Consider the following 9,379-nt stretch of genomic DNA (forward strand, 5'->3'; position numbering starts at 1 on the left):
CTAAATTCTGAAAAACAGAGGTGTTAATTATCGGACCTAAAACCCCACATGTAATAACCTAGAACATTATCTAACACTTGACGGCTGCTCTGTCAATTCTTCTTCATCAGTCAGGAACCTAGGTGTGCTGTTCGATAGCAATCTGTCATTTGAAAGCCATGTTTCTAGCATCTGTAAAACTGCATTTTTCATCTCAAAAGCATATCTAAATTACCAATGCTCTCAACGTCAAATGCAGAAATGTTAATTCATGCGTTTATGACCTCAAGGTTAGACTATTGTAATGCTTTATTAGGTGGTTGTTCTGCACGCTTGATCAACAAACTACAGTTAGTCCAAAATGCAGCAGCTAGAGTCCTTACTAGAACCAGGAAATATGACCATATTAGCCCGGTTCTGTCAACACTGCACTGGCTCCCTATCAAGCATCGGATAGATTTTAAAATCTTGTTAATTACTTATAAAGCCCTGAATGGTTTAGCTCCTCAGTACTTGAGCGAGCTCTTATCGCATTATAGTCCTCCACGTCCGCTGCGTTCTCAAAACTCTGGCCGTTTGATAATACCTAGAATATCAAAATCGACTGCGGGCGGCAGATCCTATTCCTATTTAGCACCCAAACTCTGGAACAGTCTACCTAACACTGTTCGGGAGGCAGACACACTCTGTCAGTTTAAATCTAGATTAAAGACCCATCTTTTTAGCCTGGCTTACACATAACAACTTCTATTATTCAAATCCGTTAAAGGATTGTTAGGCTGCATTAATTAGTTCAACCGAACCGAACACTCCCCATAACACACGATGTACTCGTTACATCGTCAGTTGAATGGCATCTACGCTAATATTTGTTTGTTTCTTTCCTAGTCTGTTTCTCAGTCCGTATCCGATCAGATGGTGGATCAGCACCAAGAGATGATGTCTACAGCCCTGATCGTCAGCGGAGACCAGGACACCCAGATGACCCCCAGAGATATATCCCTAGATATATCAACCAAAAATAACAAAATAACTAAAATATAATAAAATACCTAACTACATAATACTAATATTGTTAGAAATTGCAACAAAATTAAAATAGAAATATACATTTTTTCGTCTGGTCAGAGGAGAACTGGCCCCCCGACTGAGCCTGGTTTCTCCCAAGGTTTTTTTTTTCTCCATTCTGTCACAGAGGGAGTTTTGGTTCCTTGCTGTCGCCTCTGGCTTGCTCAGTTGGGGACACTTAATTTCTAGCGATTATCGCCGATTTGATTGCACAGATACTATTTAAACTAAACTGAGCTAGACAATGACATCTCTGAATTCAATAATGAAATGCCTTTAACTGAAAATTGAGTGTTTAATCTTATCATTATACATTACTGACACTCTATCCTCCAATTTGATACTGTTAAGTGCTTTGACACAATCTGTATTGTAAAAGCGCTATATAAATAAAGGTGACTTGACTTGACTTGAAGACATGAAGTTTTGGTGGGTGATTGGCATACTAGTCAAATAACAGTCTGATCATGAATTGCTAGTGGTGATCAGGTAGGCCTTTGTTTACTTTTGTTCATTGTTGTTTATCCATGATTTCAAATAAGAATCCCCCAATGGCTTTTTAGTGCAAATCATTAGCCCAAATTACGCAAAGTAACTACTTGAGCACTAGTTAAAGCCCAAATTACGCAAAATAACGAATTGAGTTTAAATAATTTGCTGACAGCTTGGTCCCCCCCAGTTAAAAAAATCCTATCTGCGCCCCTGATGACAAAACATAAGCAACACCACCAGACCACCTCTTCATTTGGCTTGTCTAACTGTTGCTTAACTCTGTAACAGCAACCAAACAAAATCTAATGTTAAAGAATCAAGGGTCAAGAGCCCAACTAAAGCAAACATTGATCACCGTAATGGTAAACTAAAAATTCAGATTTCCTCCTTCAGTGATTCTGTTTGTTAACATCAGGTGTCTTCAATAACTCAGATTTGGGGGCCTGGAAACACAAGCTTTTGAACACGATGCCTGTATCATCTCCATGTGAACAACAAAAACATGAATTTGTGAAAAAGGTGATGTCATGTGCATGCGTATTACATTTTTGTGCAGTGTTTCTTCATCGCCAACTACTGGCCTGACATGCATAGTGTTTTTTTTTTTTTGGCCAGTGAAATCTATATTTTTGTTTAAATTTTGCTTAATTTTTTTTGTGCTTTTGTGCTCTAATTAATTTTTATGTGCTGAATTTAATTAATAATATTGCTTGTAACCTGTTAACACAATTTTATTGAGTAAATATAGTGAATCATTTTTTACAGTGTAAGTCGCATCCTACAGAAACATAACTTCAGAATGAAGCAGCTGTACAAGGGTGCCATTTGAGAGGAACAGTGTCAGATTATGTCAGAACCATGATCATGTGCAGGTATGTGTCACTTTACTTTACATACTATATATTGTGATGTGGGGATGAGGGTTTATGCTGCCACCTGCCTTGCCTGTAGTTTGTAGTTTTTGTCTATACTGACCCAACCCAGCCCCTACTTGTGTGAAAATATAGACATTGTAGTTACTGTATGTGTTTTCAGTAACACTATTTAATATTTTCTGTTGCAGACAGTTCTGGATTTTGATGCCAGCGAACTGCCACATGAGTTCATCTAAGTGGATGAGGCAGGCTTCAATCTGACCAAAACCAGGCACTGGGGCCGTAACGTAGTTGGACAAAGGGCTGTTGTAAATGTCCCTGTGCAGCGTAGGGGAAATATCACCTTGTGTGCTACAATTAGTGTCCAAGGAGTCCTGCATCACCATCCCACTCTAGGTCCCTACAATACAGGACAGATCATTGCATTTCTAGATGCACTACATGCAGTTGTGCAGGACAGACCACAGCAGTTTGTTGTCATCTGGGATAATGTTAGTTTCCACCGGGCTGCTCTGGTCCGAGATTGGTTCAACAACCATAACCATTTCACACTTTTATATCTGCCCCCTTACAGCCCCTTTCTAAATGCAATCGAGGAATTCTTTTCTGCATGGTGGTGGAAAGTATATGATCGGCAACCACACGCCCACAAGACTCTTCTGCAAGCAATGGAAGAGGCACGCGGAGACATTGAGGTGGGATCAATCCAAGGGAGGATTCGGCACACAAGGCGATATTTTCCCCGATGCCTTGCCCGCGAGGACATCGCCTGTGATGTTGACGAGGTCTTCTGGCCAGATCCGAACAGAAGGCGGGATCCATAAGCCCCCAGCCCCCAGCCCCACCACACACACACACACACGTTTGTTTTTGTGAAAAGTGGGGACTCTCTATAGACGTAATGGTTTTTATACTGTACTTACTGTATGTGCTATTGTCCTACACCAACCCTACACCTAAACCTACCCCTTACAGGAGACTTTCTGCTATTTCAGATTTTCAATACACGCCATTCTGTGTGATTTATAAGCGTTTTGAAAAGTGGGCACATGGGGTAATGTCCTGAAAAGTCACCTTCTCCTTGTAATACCTGTCATACCCTTGTCATTATAAAAAATCTATGTCCTCATTTGTCACAAAAACGTGCGCGCGCACACACACAAAACAAGTATATGTTTTTTTTCCCCCCAATACCAATTTATCCAGTAATTGTTTTGTTTTTTTACTTTTGTTTTGTTGCTAAATTTGATGATTTGTGATTCTATTTTTCTTTATTTCTGTAAGAATGTTTCTTTTTTTTTGTAAAAACTCTTGTTTGATTACTGCAGAAATTCTACTTTTGTGTTTTACAGAAGAATGAGTCTGAGAAAATGACAATAAAAATAGAAACACAAAGACTGCAGTGTTTTATATAAAGCCCATCAGTGTGTTGCTGGTGGTATGAAAGAGTAATTCAAATGGTGCTTGTGTGTATGGTTTTGTTGCAAGAATTTTATTTTTAGAAAGGAGTGTTAAGTTTTGATTGCAGTGTTTCATTTTGGCATAGATGTGAGTTGTTAATCTCCAAGTGCTATGTCTGATTGGCTTGTGTGTAGACATTTGACATAATGAGCCAAATTCTGCAAAAAGTGTGTAAGCAATATGCAAAAACTGTAATAAGTCACGGTCCACCGAAAGCTGTAAGTTTTGCTTTATAAACTTTTAAATATGGATATTTTTCATTGAGAACAATTTAAAAAAATACACCAGCCTCGGGAAAGAATGCTTCAGTGGACACACGGCCTAAGACTTCTCTCTACTCCTTGGTAAAAGTTTGTTTCAGCAGCTCTGTGAATAGGTTTTAAGGGAAAACTCTTAGCTACAAACTTTTACTGCTATTTAGGAGAACTCTTAGTAGCCAGATCAAATATTTTGTGAATATGGGCGTTTTTTTTCCTCGGTGCCAAGTGCCATATGACGATTTTTGATCGTGGACGATAAAAATGTCTCTGCAATCTGCTTTTGAAGAAATATCGTCAGAGGTGGACAGTAATGAAGTAAATTTACTTGAGTATTGTTTTTGTTTACACTTTTTGAGTATCTGTACTTTACTTGAGTATTATTTTTTCTGGAAACTTGTGACTTTATCTCCACTACATTTGAAAGACAAATATCGTACTTTTTACTCAACTACATTTATATAAAGGTCCCCAAGTAGAAAGTCGTTATATGTAGCAGTTTTTACAGTGTGTGCATTTGTAGATTCACTGAACCTTTTTTTTTCTGCGAAAATCCGGCCTGCGATCTGCCAGGACCTTCCTGTGTTGCCAAGTCTTACAGCATTTCTAAGCCTGCAGTGTTCCGCTTAGCTTTGAATGGACATTTGGCTGATTTTTTTTACGCAAATCTGGCAACCTCGGGATCTTCCCCGCTACACTAATGTAAACATTACTGCACAGCTAAAAGCGCTCTAAAAAGGCATGTGTTAACTCATTAAAACCCTTTGGAAAATTAACCATGTTTTTACTATAGTAACCATAACTATGGTATTTGCAGTAAAATCACAGTATCCACAAATGTACTATTATCTCACTATAGTAACCATATGCTATTTGTAGTAAAACTTCAGTAACCACAAATTTACCATAGTTTCATTATATTAACTATAGTTTGATTTAAACTATGGCAATACAAATGGTAGGCTAATATATCTGTCAAAAATCGCTGCCCTCACTTTACTATAGGCTATATATAAACTTAGGCCTACTGGTAAATTGCTGCTAAAAACTGGTCAGGGAAGTGTATAAATCTGAACATTATTTTATTGTCAAAACACTGCACATGAATACATATATATGTGTGTGTGTATATATATATATATATATTAGAATTTATTTATTTTTTTGCAAACAAATGATCAAAAAGTAGGCTAAATGAAAACTTTGGAATCTAAACTGGGAATCAATAAGAATTGAAATCAATAAGCAGAATCAGAATCGGAATGGATAAAATTCAAACAATACCCAACCCTAGCCACATGTTGTGAAGTTCACTTATTTCTGAGCATTTTATGAACACTGATCAGTTGTACACATGCACACCCATGGCCATACTGAGAGAGTATGTTCCAGTTTTCTCAAGAGACTAAAGGTTTGTTTTCTTTTCAATGTTTGCTTTGTTTGCCTAAAATGAACCATATCATAGACTTCAATATCTCTTTGAAAAAGAACTTTGTAACTTTTAAACAAGTATTAAAATTAGTTCAATGTAGTTGTAGGAGTGTTAAATAAAAAAAAATAAAGATGATTATCTTCATTCAGTTGTTCCATTTGTATAGGTTTGGTAACATAAAAAAGCTCTTAATTCCAAAGATAATACAAGCTAATCAGTGTATTCAGTAGGTTGCATTAGTGGCATAAGATTTTGTAAGTATACAACAATGCGACAATAAAACAATGCATTTACTTTTTACTTTTGATACTTAAGTACTTTTAAAAACATGTACTTCCGTACTTTTACTTAAGTAAAAATCTGTCTTTACAACTTTCACTTGTAGTGGAGTAGTATTTGACCAGTAGTATCTGTACTTTCACTCAAGTAAGGAAGTTGTGTACTTTGTCCGCCTCTGAATATCGTAGTTAGTATCGTGCTACAGCATAGGCTATATTCTATCAGCTGCTGTTCTGTTACCTCCGTCATATACTGTACAACGCCACATACATACATGAGCAGTAGAGTTACTCTCAAAGGACACTGCACTTATTTGCAATCACAAAAGTACATTATTTGCATCTGCTTTAAAATGCTTTTTCATTCGTGTGCTGGTCTGACATGCACTTTTTCTGAGTGAAAATACACCCAAAGCACGCGCTAAAACCCAGTCTAACAGCGTCTGAATACTCAACTAAATTATCTTTTGTGCTAATACTGTCAAAACACACATGGTTTACATATAGACTCAGTTGGTTATGTGAAAGTAAACAGCTGAGAGAGAAACGGATGCATGCCTGTATATTAGATGCATGCAGGTCTTAAAGGGACAGAACTAAACATGCAGCCGACTGTCATTAAAGGGTTAGTTCACCCTAAAATTTAATTTCTGTCATTATTTACTCACTTAAATGTTGTCTCAAACCTGTATTAATTTATTTCATGTGCTGAACACAAAGGAATATATTTTGAAGAATGTGGGTAACCAAACAGTTGCTAGTCCACATTGACTTTGATAGTAGGAAAGAAAAAAAAAAATACTATACAAGTCACTGTGGACCAGCAACTGTTTGGTTATCCACGTTCTTCAAAATATCATGTACACAGTAAAATCCCCAGTGTTAAATCAACACTGCTTCAGAGTATATTTGTTCCCACTCCAAATAGTGTTAAAGTAACACTGAAGCAGAGTTAAAGTTAATGAGATAATTAAGTGATTACTTAAGTGCTGATTGAGCATTAGTGATGAACAGCTGCTGTTAACAAGCAGAATCACTGAAGAAAAGAGAAACACAAGAACTACAGCTGACTGCAGCCACAGCCTTTGATAAAATCAACTGAAATAAAAGACATTAAATCTCTGAAGATCTCAGCAGAGGATGATTAAACAACTCCACAAACAACATCACCAGCTTCACTCATTACTAACCAGACTGACTTTATTTCTGTCAGATGACTACAGAAGCTCTTATTGAGAATTATCAGAGGTTTAAATGTTGATGTTTTATTGGTTATAAACAATGCCACCATCATGGAGATCAGTATTTACTTTAGTTGGGCTCTTGACCCTTGAGTTAGATTTTTCTTTGCAACAATGCATATGTTATTGTAAAGCAGAAAGGTCAGTGCGTCACCCTGAGCACATAGTAGATGTTTCTCTGTGATGAGATAATCATTGTGAACTGGCCAGATGGGTGTTTTTGTTCTACCATTTATGTACTTACAGTTTGCATAACTAATCCTCTGATGTCACAGTATGAGAATAAAATGTTGCAGTTTTCTTTAAGAATTTTAAATCCATGTGCAAATTTTTGTTTTGAACTACTGTGTCATAGAGACACACACAGACATCAAGAATAAGCATATGAATCTCAACAATGGTGACAATCAACAAAACGCTTCACACTGCAATGCATGCTGGGTAGCACCATAGTAAAAACTCCCATCATGCACTGCAGTATGAATAATTATTGTCACCACTGTTGAGGATCTGATGATAAGTGTTTATGTCTAAAAGCTCAACCTGAATCTCTTCATTGTTGAAGTACAGTACGATGTCATGTCTTTAACTTTTTTTTTTGGTTGTTAGTTAGCTGATGAATTTTATTCACCCAAAGCGAGAGAGAGATAAACCACTTTGCATTGATTAGTCATGTGTTTTATAAGCAGAAAGTATAATCTGCTACATCAAGCTTCTGATTCAGTAATGTTCAAGTGTTTGCAGTGAAACACTGTTAAAGCTGCTTAGAAACAAACTATTCAGAAGTTCTACGAGTCAAGAGTCCAACTACAGCAAACACCGACCTCCATGATGGTGGCATCATTTTTGACCAATAAAACATCAACATCTGAACCTCTGTTAATTCTCAATAAGATCTACTGCTGATGTCTGACAGAAATAAAGTCAGTCTGGTTAGTAATGAGTGAAGCTGGTGATGCTGTTTGTGGAGTTGTTTAATCATCCTCTGCTGAGATCTTCAGAGATTTAATGTCTTTAATTCGCAGTTGATTTTATCAAAGGCTGTGGCTGAAGTCAGTTGTAGTTCTTGTGTTTCTCTTTTCTTCAGTGATTCTGCTTGCTAACAGCAGCTGTTCCTCACTAATGCTCAATCATCATTTAATTAATCACTTAATTATCTCATTAGCTTTAACTCTGCTTCAGTGTTACTTTAACACTATCTGGACTGGGACCAAATACACTCTGAGCAGTGTTGATTTAACACTGGGGATTTTACTGTGTATGTTCAGCAGAAAAAAGCACCTCATTCAGGTTTAAAACTAATTTTGAGTGAGTAAATGATGGTATAAAAATAAAACACTATGACAGAATTGACAGACAGATGACAGAATTTTTATTTTGGGGGTGAACTATGCCTTTAACGTTAATAAAACAACAAAACACAGAGAAAAATCACTCACTACTCTTGACTGAAGAATTTTAATACAGTTGGTTTTATATTCGCACATTCACAACATTCACACATTTCTGCGTTCAATACCTTTCTAATTATATGTGCAATAAAGTTATTTTTTGCAAATTCTAATCAGCGACATCATTGTCAACCTACTACATTTTTTTCACAATCGATCAAAATGGGCAAGTATTGTTTTAATGTCATACTGACTTGTGAATGTCCGCTGAATGTCCAATGCTGAAGTCCGAATGTGCGAATATAAAACCAACTTTACCCAAGTCTTTCAACGTGCCGGCGTCCTGTTGCGGGTTAACAGGTTAAACATCCGTGAGGGTGGTTTGTCCCTCTATTGCTGTCCTGTTTTGTGATGCTTCTCAAAAGATTTTTTCACACTTCTCTCCTCGATGAAGAAAGTCGCAATAAGTGGATTCAGAGTACAGGTGCATCTCAATAAATTAGAATGTCGTGAAAAAAATTCATTTTTTCTTGTAACTTATTTCAAAAAGTGAAACTTTCATATATTTTAGATTCATTACATGTAAAGTAAAACATTTCAAAAGTTTTTTTGGTTTTAATTTTGATGATTAGACATTACAGCTCATGAAAGTCAAAAATCAGTATCTCAAAATATTAGAATATTTACATTTGAGTTTCAATAAATGACCATCCCTACCGTATAAATTCCGGGTGTCTCTTCTTCTTTGAAACCACAATAATGGAGAAGACTGCTGACTTGGCAATGATCCAGAAGATGAACATTGACACCCTCCACAAAGAGGATAAGTCACAGAAGGTCATTACTGAAAGGTGTGGCTGTTTACAGAGTGCTGTATCAAAGCATATTAAATGCAAAGTTGACTG

At 36.7% G+C, this 9,379-nt stretch overlaps 1 long non-coding RNA gene across 1 annotated transcript; it reads left to right on the forward strand.

Moving 5' to 3' along the window:
• The first annotated feature begins 1,211 nt into the window (after positions 1-1,211).
• Positions 1,212-3,696, forward strand: LOC131529692 (uncharacterized). The gene is made up of 4 exons (XR_009268175.1): positions 1,212-1,536; positions 1,955-2,058; positions 2,305-2,411; positions 2,603-3,696. It is a non-coding gene; the product is annotated as an uncharacterized LOC131529692 (long non-coding RNA).
• Positions 3,697-9,379: the final 5,683 nt, after the last annotated feature.

The sequence above is a fragment of the Onychostoma macrolepis genome, chromosome 22 (assembly GCF_012432095.1).
Source record: "Onychostoma macrolepis isolate SWU-2019 chromosome 22, ASM1243209v1, whole genome shotgun sequence".
Classification (NCBI taxonomy): Eukaryota; Metazoa; Chordata; class Actinopteri; order Cypriniformes; family Cyprinidae; genus Onychostoma; species Onychostoma macrolepis.